This window comes from Microcaecilia unicolor, chromosome 1, assembly GCF_901765095.1.
Source record: "Microcaecilia unicolor chromosome 1, aMicUni1.1, whole genome shotgun sequence".
NCBI lineage: Eukaryota > Metazoa > Chordata > Amphibia > Gymnophiona > Siphonopidae > Microcaecilia > Microcaecilia unicolor.
The window spans coordinates 7172875-7194792 of record NC_044031.1 but is presented as its reverse complement, the minus strand read 5'-3'; the positions used below and the strand labels follow the sequence as shown (position 1 = coordinate 7194792).

The 21918-nt window shown below is 50.2% G+C and overlaps 1 protein-coding gene across 1 annotated transcript in view; it reads right to left on the bottom strand.

Moving 5' to 3' along the window:
• LOC115460651 (oocyte zinc finger protein XlCOF6-like) overlaps nucleotides 1-21918 on the bottom strand; it is a 493082-nt gene that overhangs the window by 297355 nt on the left and 173809 nt on the right. The gene's annotated exons all lie outside the window — the stretch shown is intronic.

The window sequence follows — 21918 nt, the reverse complement described above, 5'->3', positions numbered from 1 at the left end:
AGTTCAATAAAAAATCTGTATAAATAACTTGTAAATTTTCCACCCCCTCCCTGTTGGGAATACATTTCCAAGCTAATCACTACCAGGGATGAATACAGAATATATGATTATATTCAAGTTGATATTTAAAAGCACCTTTCGGTCTTTGTACATAGATATCGTTTAGCCCTATAACTGCTCTTTCTCAGACAGGCTGCGAGATGCAAGACTAAACCTTCAGGGTGCTTGTTCCCCAGATAAACTAATTTGGGCGTTACCTGATCCTGAAGTTCACAGGAAGAGATTCACCATTAGCCAATCATACATTTGTTACAGAAGCTTAGTTATTCTAAATATGAGAATACATATCTGATTGCAAACTTGCCATTAATAAGTTATATTTTACTTAAAACAAGTTCTATTCTTTACCGTCTATGTTCAGGCTAATTTAGTAAGTATATTTTTATGTTTATTTCTTATTGTGTATTTTTTCCCTCGCCAGGAGGAAAAGGCTCCTGATGTTCGGTATGCTTAAAGCTTTTGCTTATCGCTATGTCAGCTGCCGAACCAACTTCTTCATTAAAGTACCTTAAGGTCATCAGACACCCCCAAGTCCCGCCGAATAAGCAATTGTGATAAACAAAGTATAGGATACCCTAAGAATGCCAGAGTCATAGTTATTGAAGGTTTTACAGACAGGAATCGAAACAATACTCCAATGAAAACAGAAGAATCTTAGAAACAGACCCACCCCAGGTACTAATGTCATCTCGCCATCACTCATTATCAGTCACACCGGCTTCCTGTAGTGAGACTCACCCACTGCCAGTCACTCCTTAATGTGCCCGAGAAGAGATTTTAAGAATAACGGGGAAACCCTTACCTAGAGACATCAGGATCTCATAGTTCTCCTTCATCACCTCCCTCCAAAGCTCCTTCTGCTCCTCATCTAAATACTCCCACTCCTCCTGGGAGAAAGAGACAACCACGTCCTCAAATGTCACCCGCATCTGAAACACAAACCAGAAACACAGTCAGGGACACAGGGAGGTGCTCAGAATGCATTAGATTTCAGCTCCTGCCTTTGTTTTTGGGGTTGTAATTGTGGAGATTTTTTTAAAATTCAGCTTTATCTATCTTTTTGTGTAGAATTCCCCCGGCATTAACACCCAGCTCTTCTGTTCTCCAGGACTGACTCCGCCTAAGCCATCTCCCAGCTCAGGCTTGATTACCCCATCCCCTCAGTAATCTCAGTCTCCAACTAGTATGAACCCCTCCCTAAGAAGGCTGACCCCTCCCCCCCACCCAGCAGTTTTCTCTGCCCCAACCTTTATTTCTTTTTTTACTCATTGCAAGAATCCCACCTCCCCATTCCTCCCACTGCACCCAAATCCCATACCTCTGTCAATCTGCAGCCCCCCCCCCCAGCAGTAAAAACACCCAGAGCTCTCTCTCACACTGCACACACTGCTTCTCTTTCTGAAATCAATCTTGCCCCCAGCACATAAACTTCCACAGCTCTCTCAGAATACCCCCCAACACACACACCCTCCACTGTTCTGTCAACATCCTCAGCACTCACAGTATCATAGCCATCCCACCGCCTCCCCTCCCCCCCCCCCCCCCCCCCCCACCGCATATACACTCTCCCCACAGCTCTTTTGGGCCGATGATCAGAAGCAAACGCAGGCACTAAAGGCTGCTACCACCCCATGATCAGAGCAACCGAGCGAGTGAAACAACGCGCTTGCAGGCTCTGGACGCAACTAGCATGCAAATGCATGCAAAACCTATTCATCCCCAATGATCAGCCACCAGTACGCTAAAGATTGGCTCGCTTGCTGCAGCAAACCCTACGCCATTGGGGAGGAATGGTGAACCCTGTACAGCATGCATTTGCATGCTAGCAGGTCCCCATTCCCCCAATGCAGCAGCCCCCCGCAGGAACCCTGACCCAACCCCCCGCCCAGCAACAGGGGACTGGAGATCCAGTGTGTCTCCAGCGCCCCCCCCCCCCCCCCCCCAGCATCTCTCAGATGTCTCTGGTGGCCCAGTGGGTCACGGGTTAATCCCCCCACCTACCCTCCTGGTGGTCTAGCGGCGCTTCCCTACCCCCCTACCTTCAGTTGGAGGAGAGAGATGGCCTCCTCTGGGATGCACTGGGCTTCACACTGCGCCGATGGAAGAGGAGGGAGACCACCTTTTGACAACCCAGACTTGTCAAACAAGTGCGGGAGGATTGCCTACCCCATGATCAGAGAGAATTGTGTGCTTAAATTTGCATGCAATTATCTCTGATAATAGGTTCAGTAAAGCCCCCTGCTCTTCCAGCACTATTTTCAGAGCGCTGTTTGGAACAGCACGGGGCTTTTGATCATCTGCCCATTTGTGAATATTGCCAATACATATCACCAGCTGTCTCCCTCCCTCCCTCCCATACGGAACTTCTCCTGTCCTATGGAATCCCCAAAATTCAGCCACGTTTCACCCCTGACACCCCGAGCTTTTCCTCTTTGCCCCTCCTGCAGCACCCCCTCCTCAACTTGCCCTTTTCATCTCCTCTGTCCCTCCACCCCTAGTATGCACCTGCCCTCTCGCTGCACCACCTAACTTGTCCTGTTCATTACCTTTCATTTCCCTTCTTCCCCAATGCTCTACACAGATGAAAAAGCAAGAAGATTGATGCCGGCTAGATCCTGCGCCTCTGTCACAACGACTTTGACTGCTGAATTTGAACCGTGAGGTTCTACGCTGTCCCCCAAGGGATGAGGATTCTAGGTCAGTTCCCACCGGACCATTCCCACCCACCAAGTCCCATGTGGACAATTCCCACCCATAACTCAAAAAATACAAAGCATATAAGGCAAGTAATCTCCCTCTCTTTTCTCTTCCAGATCGTACCCTCTCACCCCCCCCCCCCCCCACCCACAACATTATCTTTTACACATCCTTTTCCCCTTCCAGACATGCAGTTCATGAGGAGGGGACAAAAGCCCCCCACCCCCCGAACTAGGTTTCAACCTCATGGCAGGCTCAATGCGGCTTACATGGGGCAATGGAGGGTTAAGTGACTTGCCCAGAGTCACAAGGAGCTGCCTGTGCCTGAAGTGGGAATCCAACTCAGTTCCCCAGGACCAGAGTCCACCACCCTAACCACTAGGCCACTCCTCCACTGTTGCTACTATTTGAGATTCTACATGGAATGTTGCTATTCCATGTAGAAGTCGGCCCTTGCAGATCACCAATGTGGCCCCGCAGGCTTCTGCTTCTGTGAGTCTGACGTGAGGCAAGAACCTAATTTTCCCATCCTACTCACTCTGATACCAAAAGACACCAAGAGAAAAACCAATGAAATCACTAACTACCGTCCAGTAGCATCCATTCCGTTGTCAGTCAAACTAATGGTATGGTAGCCAAACAATTTACAGATTATATAAACAAATTCTCAATATTACACAAATCACAGTCAGGTTTTTGCCCCCTACACAGCACAGAAACAGTACTACTCACTCTCCTAGCCAAATTCAAGCAGGAAATAGAAACAGGAAAAAACATCCTTCTTCTCCAATTCGACATGTCTAGTGCATTCGACATGGTAAACCATAATATATTAATAAGATTACTAGATAAGTTCAGGATTGGTGGAAACATACTTAGCTGGATCAAGGGTTTCCTAACCACAAGAACATATCAAGTAAAATCAAACTCAAACATATCATCACCGTGGAAAGCAGACTGCGGAGTACCACAAGGATCACCGCTATCACCAATCCTCTTTAACCTAATGATGACCCCACTTACCAAGTCCTTATCCAACCAAGGCCTTAACCCTTTCATCTATGCAGACGATGTCACAATATACATTCTTTACAAAGAAAAAAACACACTGTCTCGTCATCTCATCCCAACACAGAGCCGACAACCTCACAATTATCAACACCCCAGATTACAGCCTGAAAATCCTCTGCATTACAATGGACCGCAACTTAACACTAGAGAGCCAAGTGACATCCACAACAAAGAAAATGTGGAAACTCAAACACGTGAAACAATTCTTCCCGATGGAAACTTTTCGCAACCTGATACAATCAATGGTACTAAGCCATGTAGACTACTGCAATGGAATTTATGTGGGATGCAAAGAACAAACCTTAAAGAAACTTCAGACCGCTCAAAACACGGCAGCTAGGCTTATCTTCGGAAAAACGTGATTTGAAAGTGCAAAACCTCTTTGCGAAAAACTACACTGGCTCCCAATCAAAGAACGCATTGCTTTCAAAATCTGCACTCTGGTTCACAAAATTATCTATGGTGAAGCCCTGAAATATATGACAGACCTGATCGACCTACCGACTAGAAACACAAATGAATCAACACGAACGTATCTAAATCTACACTACCCAAGCTTCAAAGGACTCAAATACAAATCAACTTATGCATCCAGCTTTTCCTACATAAGCACACAACTGTGGAATGCATTACCAAGAGCCTTAAAAACTATGTACGACCACATAAACTTCCAGAAAACACTAAAAACTAACCTGTTTAAAAAGGCATACCCAACCGATCCAACATAAATGCCTGATCTCTGCAACACAACAAAACTAAAGCACGTAATGGACATACCACAACTCTTCCATTATACGATGACCTAATGTGGCTGTGCTACATGAACTTTATCTTACCACAACATCACTTTGTATTTGTTTACACTGGAGTCTGCAAACGCCTCTCCGGTACTATGTAAACCACATTGAGCCTACAAATAGGTGGGAAAATGTGGGATACAAATGGAAAAACAAAAGACTAGGAAGTGACGTCACCGATGAGCATGGCTGCTTAAACGCCGAGCTCCCGGTAATTTGCAACGTTTTTTCAGCAACCCCCCCCCCCCGGCTTAAGACAACCGAGCCCTGTCTGTGCGACAAAACTGAGATCCACCTTGAGTGGATAACCGGAATCGGCGATGCAAGCCCGTGCGGAAGCAGTCGACCTAACCAAATTCGCATTTACAGCTAGCACGAACAAAACCACACATGGTGGCACAAGCGGAGGAGGCCTTAGATGAACGAGACCATATCGGAGACCCGGTTCTGGGAGAGGCATCTCAAACACAAGATACGAGAGGCTCCGAGGAAGGAGCTTTTCCTGAGCTCCGCACCTGGCTACAGGAGATTCGGTCGGACCTCAAGGCGGTACGCTCCGAACTAGCAGCTCTGGGTGCAGACCTGCGTGGTGAGATCAGGGAGCTGGGGCACCGGGTGGAGGAGGCCGAAGGACGGATCAATGAACAAGCAGAGGCGATGGGATCCATGGACAGGCAGATCATGGACATCCACATTGGTCAGCAACAAATAGCTGATAAATTAGAGGACCTAGAAAACAGAAGCCAGCGCCATAATCTGCGGTTCCGTGGTCTCCCGGAAACTCCAATATATCAAGATAGTGAGACGGTGGGCCGTGGTGAGCTTGCTACTTTCCACAATAGAGGCGCCTGTGGCTCCAGATAGTGTAAAATTAGAGAGAGCCCACCAGGCTTTGGGACCCACGCGGAATAACCAGTCCAAGGATATTATTGCGTGTTTTCAGGACTTCAAGTTGAAGGAGCAAGTGCTAAAAGCAGCACAACAAACTGCGAACTTCAAGTGGGACTCCTACTCTATAGAAATATATCAAGACCTGGCGTCAACCACCTTGAAACATCGGGCTGACCTAAAGCTTGTTACTGCCCGACTTCGAGACATGGGGATCCGGTACAGATGGAGACACCCGCTTGCGTTGGTTTTCTACAGAGAAGGAAAGATACATCAGGTTAAAACTATTGCAGAAGCACGAGAAGTCCTCCCGGACAACGCTACACTGGCGACACCATCGCAGGCCGGGGTACCTCGGTCGGATTCAGCTTTGAGATCTCATCCCAAGTGGCAGCGCATGGGGTGCAAACGCTTACAACGTCAGTAATCAGCTGGCTGTCTCACCTGAAAGTTGATCAGCAATTCATAGTAAGACTGTTCTATTGCGGGCATTGGTGAACCCCTTTTGGGGTTCAGGCCCACGTAAGTGGGATGGCGCTCTGACTGTTCAGCAGGGCTGGGTTATGCTTGATGTTTGGGAAAGTTGATCTAAAATGTTGGTGGTTATACTGATGTTATATATATATTTGTTATATGATGTGGAGGGGGATTTAAATTAGCAGAAAGAATGATCGGTTGTGAGTGGGAGGGTCATATTCCTTCCTTGGGGCACCGTTCCAGCTACGGATGGGGTGCCATGGATATGTAAGGGGTGGGAGGGAGAGAGGGGGTATATACTACAGGGAGGGAGGAAAGCGTAGAAATGCGAGGAGACTGAAAGATAGTAAAGAGAAGATAATAGAGATACATAGAGATGGCAGGTACTCAATGGCTACTACTAAATGTTAGAGGGCTGAACTTCCCCAGGAGCTAAGCCGGCTACAGGTGGACGTAGCCCTAATACAAGAAACCCACCTAAAAGCAAGGTATGAGCGGCTATGCAATCATAAGCAATACCCCTTGATCTACTTTGCGTCAAACTCATAGCCCTTAGTAATTCTAAACCCTGGGAGATATGTAAGGTGATAAGAGATAAGGGAGGAAGATATTTGTTAATGAGTTTTGCTTTGGCAGGAACGGTTTACATGGTAATGAATATATATGGGCCAAATGTAAATCAAGGGGAATTTTTCTTAGAAATAGATGATTTAATTACCAAATATGTCGAGGGTTCCCTGCTAATTGGTGGAGACTTTAACATCACATTGCACCCACACCTAGATAATTCCTTGTCCCAAATAAATTATGCCAAGTCGAGCAGACGGCAGCTTCATGAGCTTATGACACGCTGGCAGTTGGTGGATCTTTGGCGCGGGGACAACCCTACCACACGTAGCTATACATATTTTTCTGCAACACATCAAACATTTTCCAAAATAGATGTGTGGATGATTTGTGATCCAAGATGGCCTCGTTTTCCTTACTCTAATAGAATGCCTAAACGGAGACTAGCGGGTAGAGCTTCCCCGCTAACTCCCTCATTACCCAGTCCTATAGATCGATATTTGAGACCGCAGGGAATTCCCCGAGAGGGCGGATCGCTGGCAAAGGTGGGCGCCGGCAAATTGGAGACTACGGCGCTCTCTGGCTTGGATGTTACTCTTAGCCCCGCCGAACGCACTCCCCCTCCCCAGCCAATAGGCACCAGTTCTTTCCTTGTGGATTCGACGGGGTCCACCCCAGAAGAGGTTAGGGGCCCAGAAGATCGCCGAATGGAAGCTTCGCCTACATCAGAGGTGGGACTCGAGGGCAGTTTGCCCGTGGAAACGCCGCGGATTGAGGGGAGAGGAGCAGAGAGGCAGAGCAAGACTCGTAAGGTTTGAAATTCCAAAAGAATTTGTGGTTAGACCAAAAGATGTTACATTAGAAGCTTTGTGGGACCTGGTTTCTAACCTAGGACAAGTTTTCCTGAAACAAATAAATGAAGTACAGCCTAAAGTTAAATCTTTGGAAAGTGACTTAGTAAAGAAAGATGAGCAGATTAAGGATTTGAATGGGAAAGTTGTTAATTTGGATCAAAGGATTATGAAGCTTGAAATGGTACAACCTATTATGATGAAAGATCTGACGAACCTCAGGGACAAAATGGAAAACTTTGATAATTACACTAAAAATCATAACCTGAGATTTGTCAATTTTCCTAAACTTCAAAATGTTGAAGCGCTACATGCGTGAAAATGTATTAATTCCCGAACAGAATTTAGCACCAATGACTATGGTTTACTATATTCCTGGGAAAGAAACGACTCAACCTGAAGTTCCGATAAATGTTTCTCTTTTGCTTGAAACCTCAGATACTGAACTTGCAGCTACATTGGTGGCGACAGTCACATTATTACCCGACAAGAACTGGATCTTTCGTCTGTTTTTCTGTAATAAAAATAAACCTTTTTAGGCTTAAAAGTTTTATTGTTTCCTGATGTCTCCAAGGAGACAAGACGACGAAGGAAACAATTCTTGCTCCTTAGACCTGAAATTCTACACCTGGGGGGTACCTTTTTTTTTAAGGTACTCCTGCAAGTGTATAATAAAGTTTAGGGACAAAAAATAGGTATTTACAGAGCCGGCTCATGTGTCGGCACTCATAACCTCAGCGAAAGTGGATAAGTGTTAATTATAAGTGTTTACTCCGCTTAACAGAATTTTTCCTTTTTTGATTTTCCTTTATTAGATATTTGGTCTCCTGTAGATTTCTGAAATCTTGGATCACAATTTATGGACTTGAGTATAGTTTACCTGTTAAAGTGAAGCTTTTTAGCTTCACTTTTTTGTTTTATTATTATGTTTATATATTTTGCTGTTTTTTAGATACTTTTCCTGAACAAGAGGATTTTCTTGTAAAATATTGGATAACTAGTAAAAAAGCCCCGTTTCTGATGCAAATGAAACAGGGGCTAGCAAGGTTTTCTTCAGAGTGTGCATGTGGGAGTGTGTGTGTCCCTGCCCTCTGCCCTCTCTCCCTTCCCCTGTGCTGTCTGTCCCCTCCCCCTGGGAGTCGAGTCCTTCAGTGTTAAGTTTCCTGCTGTGCTGTGTTTGTGTTATAGAGATAGTGAGGGCTTCTGCCCTCTCTCCCCTCCCCCCTCTGAGTCCTTCACTGTTACAGAGCGAGCGATTTGATTTCGTGCTTTGCTATGTTTTCCTTCACTGTTTGTGTTACAGAGAGAGCGAGGGCGGGGCAGACACTCATGAGGAAACCGGATATCTCTCCCCCTTCACACTTCCGGCTGGAGGCTTCATTTAGAACGTTGGTGGTGCCTTTTATATAGAGAGATATGAATAAAAAAACAAAACAAAATAGATATGTGGCTGGGAGATACCTCAATTCGGGGACAGATTGGGGAACACCAAATTTTGCCCCGCACATGGTCAGATCATTCACCAGTATTAATGCATTTTCACAATCTGAGATTACCAAAGGAAGAACGCATTTGGCGTCTAGATGACGCATTGCTGGCTGACCCTGACAACTTATCCCAGATAGAACAGCACATCAAAGATTATATCCACTTCAACGATAATGGGGAGGTTTCCCCGACTATCTTATGGGACGGTCACGCTGTTGGAAAAAGAGGTCTGCAAAGGAAGTGGGGCTACATGAGAAATTAGCAAAAATCAAAGAGCAATTACATCGGGGGGGGGGGGGCAGGTGTCTTCTGATATGGCAGCTTGGGCTCAGGGGTTGCGCAATCAAATTCGCGAGCTACAGTTGGCAGATCTCTCGGAAAAGTTACAAAGAGCACGCCAGTCACACTGACAGACTTCATCGACTTACCAACTAGAAACACATCCGAATCAACACGGACGTACCTAAATCTGCACTACCCAAGCTGCAAAGGACTCAAATACAAATCAACTTACGCGTCCAGTTTTTCCTACATAAGCACACAACTGTGGAACGCATTACCAAAAGCCTTGAAAACTACGTACGACCACCTACACTTCCGGAGAACACTAAAAACCTACCTGTTTAGAAAGGCATACCCTACCGAGCCAACATAAATGCCTGATCTCTGCAACACAACAAAACTAAAGTACGTAATGGACATAACACAGGTCTTCCGTTGCACGATTTCCTAATGTGGCCATGCCACATGAGCTTTACCTTACCACAACATCACTCTGTAGTGTGCAAACGCCTTCGCAGTACTATGTAAGCCACATTGAGCCTGCAAATAGGTGGGAAAATGTGGGATACAAATGTAACAAATAAATAAATTATACTGTTAGGTGTGTTTTTTTTGCATGGAGTTGATGGAGACCTTTATATGCCTGTTTTTTGGCTGAGCTCTGTGGTTTATAATTGCCAGGGTTTATATATTTATGATCTATATTAAACATTTTTCTGTATTCATTGACGAAGACCTTGGTAGTGTGAAACATGTCCCTGTCAAGCTTTTAACTATTTATGTATTTATTAGTTTATGGGTAGTGAATACATTTTGGATAGTTTTATTTTTAACCTCTACGATCTGCTGTCTTGTCTTTTATTTATAAAGCGAATGATACATACCTGTAGCAGGTGTTCTCCGAGGACAGCAGGCTGATTGTTCTCACGACTGGGTTGACGTCCACGGCAGCCCCCACCAACCGGAACAAAACTTCGCGGGCGGTCCCTCACGCAGGGCACGCCCACCGCGCATGCGCGGCCGTCTTCCCTCCCGTGCGCGACCGTTCCCGCTCAGTTGAATGACAAGCAAATTAATGAGTAAACGCAACTCCAAGGGGAGGAGGGAGGGTAGGTGAGAACAATCAGCCTGCTGTCCTCGGAGAACACCTGCTACAGGTATGTATCATTCGCTTTCTCCGAGGGCAAGCAGGCTGCTTATTCTCCCTAGCTCTCAGGCTCACTCAAAACAAGAATCCAGGTCAATTGAACCTCGCAACGGCGAGGGTATAACAGAAATTGACCTACGAAGAACAACTAACTGAGAGTGCAGCCTGACCAGAATAAATTCGGGTCCTGGAGGGTGGAGTTGGATTTAAACCCCAAACAGATTCTGCAGCACCGACTGCCCAAACCGACTGTCGCGCCGGGTATCCTGCTGCAGGCAGTAATGAGATGTGAATGTGTGGACGGATGACCACGTCGCAGCTTTGCAAATCTCTTCAATAGTGGCAGACTTCAAGTGGGCCACCGACGCTGCCATGGCTCTGACACTATGAGCCGTGACATGACCCTCAAGAGTCAGCCCAGCCTGGGCGAAAGTGAAGGAAATGCAATCTGCTAGCCAATTGGAGATGGTGCGTTTCCCGACAGCGACCCCTTTCCTATTGGGATCGAAGGAAATAAACAATTGGGCGGACTGTCTGTGGGGCTGCGTCCGCTCCAGATAGAAGGCCAAAGCTCGCTTGCAGTCCAATGTGTGCAACTGACGTTCAGCAGGGCGGGTATGTGGTCTGGGAAAGAATGTTGCCAAGACAATTGACTGATTAAGATGGAACTCCGACACCACCTTTGGCAGAAACTTGGGGTGAGTGCGGAGTACTACCCTATTATGATGAAATTTTGTATAAGGAGCATGAGCTACCAGGGCTTGAAGCTCACTGACTCTACGAGCTGAAGTAACTGCCACCAAGAAAATGACCTTCCAGGTCAAGTACTTCAGATGGCAGGAATTCAGTGGCTCAAAAGGAGGCTTCATCAGCTGGGTGAGGACTACGTTGAGATCCCATGACACTGCAGGAGGCTTGACAGGGGGCCTTGACAAGAGCAAGCCTCTCATAAATCGGACGACTAAAGGCTCTCCAGAGATGGCTTTACCCTCTACACGATGATGGTAAGCACTAATCGCACTAAGGTGATTCCTTACTGAGTTGGTCTTGAGGCCAGACTCTGATAAGTGCAGAAGGTATTCAAGCAGGTTGTGTGCAGGACAAGAGCGAGGTTCTAGGGCCTTGCTCTCACACCAAACGACAAACCTCCTCCACTTGAAAAAGTAACTCTTTTTAGTGGAATCCTTCCTAGAGGCAAGCAAGACGCGGGAGACACCCTCCGACAGACCCAACGAAGCAAAGTCTACGCCCTCAACATCCAGGCCGTGAGAGCCAGAGACTGAAGGTTGGGGTGCAGAAGCGCTCCGTCGTTCTGCGAAATGAGAGTTGGAAAACACTCCAATCTCCACGGTTCTTCGGAGGACACCTCCAGAAGTAGAGGGAACCAGATCTGACGGGGCCAAAAAGGCGCTATCAGAATCATGGTGCCGTGGTCTTGCTTGAGCTTCAGTAAGGTCTTCCCCACCAAAGGTATGGGAGGATAAGCATACAGGAGGCCGGTCCCCCAATGAAGGAGAAAGGCATCCGACGCTAGTCTGCCGTGTGCCTGTAGTCTGGAACAGAACAGAGGCAGCTTGTGGTTGGTCTGAGAGGTGAAAAGGTCCACCGAGGGAGTGCCCCACTCTCGGAAGATCTTGCGTACCACTCTGGAATGGAGCGACCACTCGTGTGGTTGCATGACTCTGCTCAGTCTGTCGGCCAGACAGTTGTTTACGCCTGCCAGGTATGTGGCTTGGAGAAGCATGCCGAACTGGCAGGCCCAACGCCACATCCCGACGGCTTCCTGACATAGGGGGCGAGATCCGGTGCCCCCCTGCTTGTTGATGTAATACATTGCAACCTGATTGTCTGTCCGAATTTGGATAATTTGACAGGACAGCCGATCTCTGAAGGCCTTTAGTGCGTTCCAGACCGCTCGGAGCTCCAGGAGGTTGATCTGAAGATCCTGTTCCTGGAGGGACCACAGTCCCTGGGTGTGGAGCCCATCGACATGAGCTCCCCACCCCAGGCGAGATATGTCCGTCGTCAGCACTTTTGTGGGCTGCGGAATTTGGAATGGACGTCCCAGGGTCAAATTGGACCGAATGGTCCACCAGTGCAGTGTATTGCGGCAACTGATGGAGAGGCGGATGACATCTTCTAGATTCCCGGTGGCTTGACACCACTGGGAAGCTAGGGTCCATTGAGCAGGTCTCATGTGAAGGCGAGCCATGGGAGTCACATGAACTGTGGAGGCCATGTGACCCAGGAGTCTCAACATTTGCCGAGCCGTGACCTGCTGAGACGCTCTGGTCTGGGAAACAAGGGACAGAAGGTTCTGCGCCCTTGCTTCGGGAAGAAAGGCCTGAGCCGTCTGAGAATTCAGCAGCGCTCCTATGATTTCCAGAGATTGGACCGGCTGGAGATGGGACTTCAGGTAATTTAGCACAAACCCCAGCAGCTCCAGAAGGTGGATAGTGCACTGCATGGACCGAAGGGCTCCTGCCGCTGAGGTGTTCTTGACCAGCCAATCGTCGAGGTACGGGAACACGTGCACTCCCAGCTTGCGCAAGTACGCCACCGCCACCACCACGAGGCACTTTGTGAACACTCGAGGCGCAGAGGTGAGCCCAAAGGGCAGCACACAGTACTAAAAGTGCCGTGTTCTCAAACGGAATCTGAGATACTGTCTGTAAGCTGGCAGTGTCGGGATGTGAGTGTATGCGTCCAATAAATCCAGGGAACATAGCCAATCGTCTTTCTGAATCATTGGTAGAAGGGTGCCCAAGGAAAGAATCCTGAACTTCTCTTTGACCAGGTATTTGTTCAGGCCTCTCAGGTCTAGGATGGGGCGCATCCCCCCTGTTTTCTTTCCACAAGGAAGTACCTGGAATAGAATCCCTGCCCTTCTTGCCCGGGTGGCACGGGCTCGACCGCATTGGCGCTGAGAAGGGCGGAGAATTCCTCTGCAAGTACCTGCTTGTGATGGGAGCTGAAGGATTGGGCTCCCGGAGGTTATTAGAGGCCACCTTTGGTGAAAAACTTTCAACCTCCCCCCGACTGGCAGATCGTCCGGTACGGACACTTTGATGGCGGCTATGTTCCCATGGATGCAGTCAAAAACCCGTCCCCGGTTTTTGCTATGGAGGCGCAGGGGGCTGCTTAGGCGCATGCTGTTGACGGGAACGAGCGCACTGGGACTGTCCCTGTGCCTGATGATGCCTTCGGGCCGGCTGGGTGTACCTACGCTTGTTGTAGGCGTAGGGCGCAGCCTGCCGGGCCCGGGAAAAACATCCACCTGCAGAGGTGGATGCTGAAGGCGTCCGGTGGGAGAGCTTGTCGAGGGCGGTTTCCCGCTGATGTAGTTGGTCCACCAACTGCTCGACCTTCTCGCCGAAAATATTATCCCCCCAGCAAGGGACATCAGCCAGCCTCTGCTGGGTGCGGTTGTCCAGGTCAGAGGCACACAGCCATGAGAGTCTGCGCATCACTATACCTTGGGCCGCAGCACGAGATGCCACATCACAGGTGTCATATATACCCCTGGACAGGAACTTTCTGCACGCCTTCAGCTGCCTGACCACCTCCTGAAAAGGCCTGGACTGCTCCGGGGGGAGCTTGTCGACTAGGTCCGCCAGTTGCTTCACATTATTCCGCATGTGTATGCTCGTGTAGAGCTGGTAAGATTGAATGCGGGTCACGAGCATTGAAGATTGGTAGGCCTTCCTCCCAAACGAGTCCAGAGTGCAAGACTCCCGCCCCGGGGGCGCCGAGGCAGTATCCCTCGAACTCCGTGCCCTCTTGAGAGCAGAGTCCACGACCGCCGAGTCATGAGGCAATTGAGGCCACATTAACTCTGGGTCTGAGTGGATCCTGTAATGGGACTCCGCTTTCTTGGGGATGGTGGGGTTAGATAAAGGTCTCAACCAGTTCCGAAGCAGTGTCTCTTTGAGGACATTGTGCAACGGTACCGTGGAGGACTCTCTAGGTGGTGATGGATAGTTGAGGACCTCGAGCATCTCGGCCCTCGGCTCATCCACAGAGACCACGGGGAAGGGAATGCAGATAGACATATCCCTGACGAAGGAGGCAAAGGAGAGGCTCTCAGGTGGCGAGAGCTTCCTCTCCGGTGAAGGAGTGGGGTCGGAGGGAAGGCCCACACACTCCTCTGAGGAGAAATATCTGGGGTCCTCCTCCTCCCCCCACGAGGCCTCTTCCTCGGTGTCGGACATGAGCTCCTGTAGCTCAGACCTCAACCGGGCCCGGCTCGACTTCGAGGCACCGAGTCCTCGGTGGCGTCGTCGAGCGGTGGACTCCCGCGCCGGCGGGGATGAAGCTCCCTCCATCGATGTCGACGGGGACTCCACCGCGTGGCAGTCGAGACCGGCACCGCAAGCGGCGTCGGCGTCGAAGGCCTCGGCACCGGGCTACAGCACGCCGGCGCCTCCATTAACAGCGCCCGGGGCGCTAGCACCCACGGCGCCGGCACAGTCTGGCGCATCAGCCCTTCCAGGATCCCCGGAAGGATGGCTCGGAGGCACTCGTCAAGGCCCGCTGTCGGGAAAGGCGAGGGGGCCGGTGGAGAATGCCGGTGCCAGAATCTGCTCGGGTCCAGGAGACGGCACCGAAGTGCTGGTGCCCTGACGTAGCGATACCTCTACCACCGAGGGGGAACGCTCCTCCCGGCGCTGCCGCTTCCTCAGCGTCGAGTCATCTCTGGAGCCGGTAGCCACATGCGTCGTGGGCGACCGATGACGGTGCTTTTTAGCCTTCTTGCGGTGCCCGTCATTGGCGCTCGGCGGTACCGAAGAGGAGGAGGTAGATCCCCCTCGACCTCGAGTGATCGGGTCCGACAGGGTTCGGTCCCGAGGGCCCTGGGTAGAGGGAGTGACCGGGGCCGATTGCCCGCGCGGCCGCTCACCCCTGCCATCTCCGGAAGACCGGCGGGCCAATGGGACCTGTGCTCCTGGGGTCGGTGCCGTCGGTGCCGATTTTGTGGACATCGGTACCGGTACCGAAGATCCGGCCGTCGACATCGATGCCGTCGAAGTCGACGTCGAGGGGCCGGCGCAAGTTCCGAAAAGACGGTCCCGAAGAACTTGCCTCGCCACCTGTGTCTGTTTCCGTAAACCGAGACACAAGGTGCACGTCTTGGTATTGTGCTCCGGCCCGAGGCACTGGAGGCACCAAGCGTGTCGGTCTGCGAGATATGCCGGCCGCACCGACCACACTTCTTAAATCCACTCGGGACCGAGGACATCGACGGAAAAATCGCGTCGGCGAAGTCAAAGTCGTCGATGGTGGCGGTAAAAATCACACCTCGAAAAATAAATCGACCGCGCGGCCACAAGGCCGCAACGAGGCACCCCCCGCTAAAAGTACAAGGGGAATAAAACAAAGTTGTTGTTTTTTTTTTTTCTTTTTAAACAGTCAAAGAAAAACAAACGAAGAAAAACTCGTGTCTAAGACGCGGTCCGGTTTCCGGGAATGACAGAGAGAGAGACGAACATGGCTCTCTCCAGCGCGGAAAAGAAAAGACTGAGCGGGAACGGTCGCGCACGGGCGGGAAGACGGCCGCGCATGCGCGGTGGGCGTGCCCTGCGTGCGGGACCGCCCGCGAAGTTTTGTTCCGGTTGGTGGGGGCTGCCGTGGACGTCAACCCAGTCGTGAGAACAAGCAGCCTGCTTGTCCTCGGAGAACATAAGATACGCACTGCCATACTGCGACAGATCGGAGGTCCATCAAGCCCAGTGGCCAATCCAGGTCATAGGTTCCAGGCACCCTCCCTCGGTGTTACGGCGGCCGGCAGCAGCTGAACAAAGCGTGCAGGCTCTGCTCTTCTCACTCTCTCACAGCTCTGAACCTGCCCTTACAAAGTAAGTGAAAATGAATTCTCCCCCCCCCCCCATACACACACACACACACGCTGACTCCCCTCTAAGCCCCCTGCCACATCATCACAGTTCTCCACAACCCTCAAAGCCACCCACCACTTCCTCAAACTTTGCCAGCACCGGACATCCCCCAACCCCCCCACCCTCAAAAACCAAAACAACAACATGGGCAAAACCCACTCCACACATCAACAAATGCTGACCCCCCCCCTCCAAGCCCCCAGCAACACCCTCTCACTTCACCACCCCCCAGCCCCCGTCACAAACCCACAGACATTCGTCCACAAACACCCAGTCCCCCCCACCCTCTCTCAATTACACACACACACGTACTCTCTCCCTGACACACACACACAGACACACTCACACACACAAACTAGCTCTGTGACACACATGATCTTTCAGTCTGAAACACACAACCACCGCCCACCTCCACCCCAAAACCCCGCAAAAAACACTAATACATACATACACTGATACGGATCATGCAGACATGAACACTCACTGTCTCTCTATATCACCCCTGCAACAATAACCAACCACAAAGCCAACCGCCACTTACTACTACTACTACTACTATTTAGCATTTCTATAGCGCTACAAAGCGTACGCAGTGCTGCACAAACATAGAAGAAAGACAGTCCCTGCTCAAAGAGCTTACAATCTAATAGACAAAAAATAAATAAAGTAAGCAAATCAAATCAATTAATGTGAACGGGAAGGAAGAGAGGAGGGTAGGTGGAGGCGAGTGGTTACAAGTGGTTACGAGTCAAAAGCAATGTTAAAGAGGTGGGCTTTCAGTCTAGATTTAAAGGTGGCCAAGGATGGGGCAAGACGTAGGCGCTCAGGAAGTTTATTCCAGGCGCAGGGTGCAGCGAGACAGAAGGAGTTGGCAGTAGTGGAGAAGGGAACAGATAAGAAGGATTTATCCATGGAGCGGAGTGCACGGGAAGGGGTGTAGGGAAGGACGAGTGTGGAGAGATACTGGGGAGCAGCAGAGTGAATACATTTATAGGTTAGTAGAAGAAGTTTGAACAGGATGCGAAAACGGATAGGGAGCCAGTGAAGGGTCTTGAGGAGAGGGGTAGTATGAGTAAAGCGACCCTGGCGGAAGATGAGACGGGCAGCAGAGTTTTGAACCGACTGGAGAGGGGAGAGGTGACTAAGTGGGAGGCCAGCAAGAAGCAGATTGCAGTAGTCTAAACGAGAGGTGACAAGGGTGACACTCCCACTTTGCCAGCACGGAACATCCCCCAACCCCCCCCCCCTCCCACAACACACCTCCCCCTGTAAAGCCAAAACACTCTCAGTTCACCACCCCCTCCCCCTTTAAATTAAAAGACACACACTATCAAAAAAACTCAGACACTCGGCCCCATCCTCCCATTGATCCACACCCTCTCTCGCTTACACACACACACACACACACACACACACACACACATGAACTCTCTCTGTGACACACACACAGACACTCTCTCACACACACACAAACTACCTGTGTGACACACATGATCTTTCACTATCACACACAACCACCGCCCCCCCTCCCCACCAGCACCCCACTAAAAAAACACTCAAACACACATACACTGATGCAGCACATGGAGAGATGCACTCACTCTCTCGCACTGTCACCCATGCAACCAAAACCACCCTCAAAGCCACCCCAAACATCATCCCACTTTGTAAGCACGAGACATCCCCCAAACCCTCCCCCCCAAAACAAAACCCTCTTAGATCAACACACCCTGCCCCCAACCCCCCTTTCACTGTGAGACACACACACAATACCACAAAAACACAGACACTCGGCACCAACCTCCCAATCCACCCCATCCTCTCTCACTTACACACACACACATGAACTCTCTCTGTGACACACACACAGACACACTCTCTCACACACACAAACTACCTGTGTGACACACATGATCTTTCACTATCACACACAACCACCGCCCCCCTCCCCACCAGCACCCCACTAAAAAAACACTCACACACACATACACTGATGCAGCACATGGAGAGATGCACTCACTCTCTCGCTCTATCACCCATGCAACCAAAACCACCCTCAAAGCCACCCGCAACATCATCCCACTTTGCAAGCACGAGACATCCCCCAAACCCTCCCCCCCAAAACAAAACCCTCTTAGATCAACACACCCTGCCCCCAACCCCCCTTTCACTGTGAGACACACACACAATACCACAAAAACACAGACACTCGGCACCAACCTCTCAATCCACCCCATCCTCTCTCACTTACACACACACACACACACACACACACACACACACACACAAACTCTCTCTGACACACACACACACAAGCAGGGGAGAGAGAGGAATCACAGGGTGGTTGAGGGAGAGCAGGGGCCAGACAAGACTTACTGGGTGGCGAGAGGGGGGGGCAGGGGAGAGAAGAGCAGGGGGGGGGGCAAGAAAAAAGGATAATCGCTGGGTGGCTGGAGGGGGGGCAGGGGATAGAGCTGACACACTCGCACCCAGCAGTCTCACTCTCTCAGACACTGTCACTCTCACACACACTCTCTCAAACATACACACTCCGACAAAAACCTTGCTAGCACCCGTTTCATGTGTGTCAGAAACAGGCCTGATTTACTAGTATTAAATAAAGGAGGAGCAGCTGGATTGAGCAGTGCCAGGCTCATTTCTTCTTGTGTGTGTGTGGCATTGCCTGGCACTGCATCCCCTGCTGCCCACCTCCTGCCAGTGAGGGGAGGAGAATGAGGAAGAAGAGCCTGAGGGGCTACAGCAGGGAATGGATTGAGCAATGCCAGGCTCATTTCTTCTTGTGTGTGTGGCATTGCCTGGCACTGCATCCCCTGCTGCCCACCTCCTGCCAGTGAGGGGAGGAGAATGAGGAAGAAGAGCCTGAGGGGCTACAGAAGGGAATGGATTGAGCAGTGCCAGGCTCATTTCTTCTTGTGTGTGTGTGGCATTGCCTGGCACTGCATCCCCTGCTGCCCACCTCCTGCCAGTGAGGGGAGGAGAATGAGGAAGAAGAGCCTGAGGGGCTACAGAAGGGAATGGATTGAGCAGTGCCAGGCTCATTTCTTCTTGTGTGTGTGTGGCATTGCCTGGCACTGCATCCCCTGCTGCCCACCTCCTGCCAGTCTCCTACCTGCTCCATCCTCCTGCCCTTGTCCAGCTCCAGTCCAGGCTCCTCTGTGAATGTCTCCTGGTTTCTCTGGATGCCAGTGATCAGCTTCTTTACCACTTGCTTCTGAAACAGGAAGTCTGTGCATGAAGCAAAGGAAGAGAGATTGAGAGACCTCCCTCCAGCCCTGTGCAGGGTTTGCAATATGAAACTAGGTGGGTTGGGCTAATGATGTGTTATTTAAAGATTTATTTACAGGATCAAGGAGGGGTCAGTAAGATCCTGGCAGAGAAACAGAAAAGGCTAGTGAACTGCTCTGCACATTTTCACCCCTAAGTGGCTCAGTGTCCCCATAATTAAAAAAAAGAGAGAGAGAGAGCTGTAGTCCTTCCTAGGAGGGATAACTGTGTGGGCGGGTCAAAGTGCACTCTGGGAGCTGTAGTGCTTCCTAGGAGGGATTACTGTGGAGGAGTGTCAGAGTGCACTCTGGGAGCTGTAGTGCTTCCTAGGAGGGATTACTGTGTGGGAGACTCAGAGTGCACTCTGGGAGCTGTAGTCCTTCCTAGGAGGGATTACTGCGTGGGAGGGTCGAAGTGCACTCTGGGAGCTGTAGTCCTTTCTAGGAGAGTTTACTGTGTGGGAGTGTCAAGTGCACTCTGGGAGCTGTAGTCCTTTCTAGGAGAGTTTACTGTGTGGGAGTGTCAAGTGCACTCTGGGAGCTGTAGTCCTTCCTAGGAGGTATTACTGTGTGGCATGTCACAATGAACTCTGGGAGCTGTAGTCCTTCCTAGGAGGGATTACTGCATGGGAGGGTCAAAGTGCACTCTGGGAACTGTAGTCCTTCCTAGGAGGGATTACTGAGTGGGAGAGTCAAAGTGCACTCTGGGAGCTGTAGTCTTTCCTTGGAGAGATTAATGTGTAAGAATGTCACAGTGCACTCTGGGAGCTGTAGTGCTTCCTAGGAGGGATTACTGCGTGGGAGGGTCAGAGTGCACTCTAGGAGCTGTAGTCCTTCCTAGGAGGGATTGCTGCGTGGTAGGGTCAAAGTGCACTCTGGGAGCTGTACTCTTTCCTAGGAGGGATTACTGCGTGGGAGGGTCAAAATGCACTCTGGGAGCTGTAGTCCTTCCTAGGAGGGATTACTGCGTGGGAGGGTCAAAGTGCACTCTGGGAGTTGTATTCCTTCCTAGGAGGGATTACTGTGTGGGAAAGTCAAAGTGCACTTTGGGAGCTGTAGTCCTTTCTAGGAGATTTTACTGTGTGGGAGTGCCAAGTGCACTCTGGGAGCTGTAGTCCTTCCTAGGAGGGATTACTGTGTGGAAGGGTCAAAGTGCACTCTGGGAGCTGTAGTTCTTCCTAGGACGGATTGCTGTATGAGAGTGTCAGAGTGCACTCTGGGAGCTGTAGTCCTTCCTAGGAGGGATTACTGCATGGGAGGGTCAAAGTGCACTCTGGGAGCTGTAGGCCTTCCTAGGAGGGATTACTGTCTGGGAGGGTAAAAGTGCACTCTGGGAGCTGTAGTCCTTCCTAGGAGGGATTACTGCATGGGAGGGTCAAAGTACACTCTGGGAGCTGTAGTCCTTCCTAGGAGGGATTACTGCGTGGGAGTGTCAATTGCACTCTGGGAGCTGTAGTCCTTCCTAGGAGGGATTACTGTGTGGGAGGGTCAAAGTGCACTCTGGGAGCTGTAGTCCTTCCTAGGGATTACTGTGTGGCATGTCACAATGAACTCTGGGAGCTGTAGTCCTTCCTAGGAGGGATTACTGCATGGGAGGGTGAAAGTGCACTCTGGGAGCTGTAGTCCTTCCTAGGAGAGATTACTGTCTGGGAGGGTAAAAGTGCACTCTGGGAGCTGTAGTCCTTCCTAGGAGGGATTACTGTCTGGGCGGGTCAAAGTGCACTCTGGGAGCTGTAGTCCTTCCTAGGAGGGATTAGTGTGGCATGTCACAATGCACTCTGGGAGCTGTAGTCCTTCCTAGGAGAGATTACTGCTGGGAGGGTACAAGTGCACTCTGGGAGCTGTAGTCCTTCCCAGGAGGGATTACTGTGTGGGCGTGTCAGAGTGCCCTTTGGGAGCTGTAATACAGGTAATGTAATAATGTTACAAGACAGTGGCAGTTTTTACGAATCTTTCACAAGTGAAATGTGCTTTGCAAGATTAAAAGTTCTGAATTATAGATTATGCTGGATAATGGTAACTCACTTCGATAGAGGCTGCTGGGTGGAGTGATGGAGATCCTTGCTGAAACAGGAATCTTTTGTTGCAGAATTGTAGTTGGAGCCTGGAGAATCTTATCAGGATGTGCGTGAAGTCCAGCAGGAGGCAGATCCCAAGAGCCAGCACTGGGCATTTTTCCAGGCTTTTTATATTTTCTTGCTGGACCCTAGGCTGAAGTCAGGTGGGGTGTCTGAGAACTGGCTTCATCTGGTTTTTAGATGGGGCATGGTAACTGGTCCCATGTTTAAAGACATCATAAGACTTTCTGTCTGGACATCTGCTGTGATATACACATCCATTGTCTGAGAGTAAGTGGGCTTCTTTTATCTGATTAGATAGGTAGAGGGGCTTTTCAGTCTGAGTCATTGTCTGAGA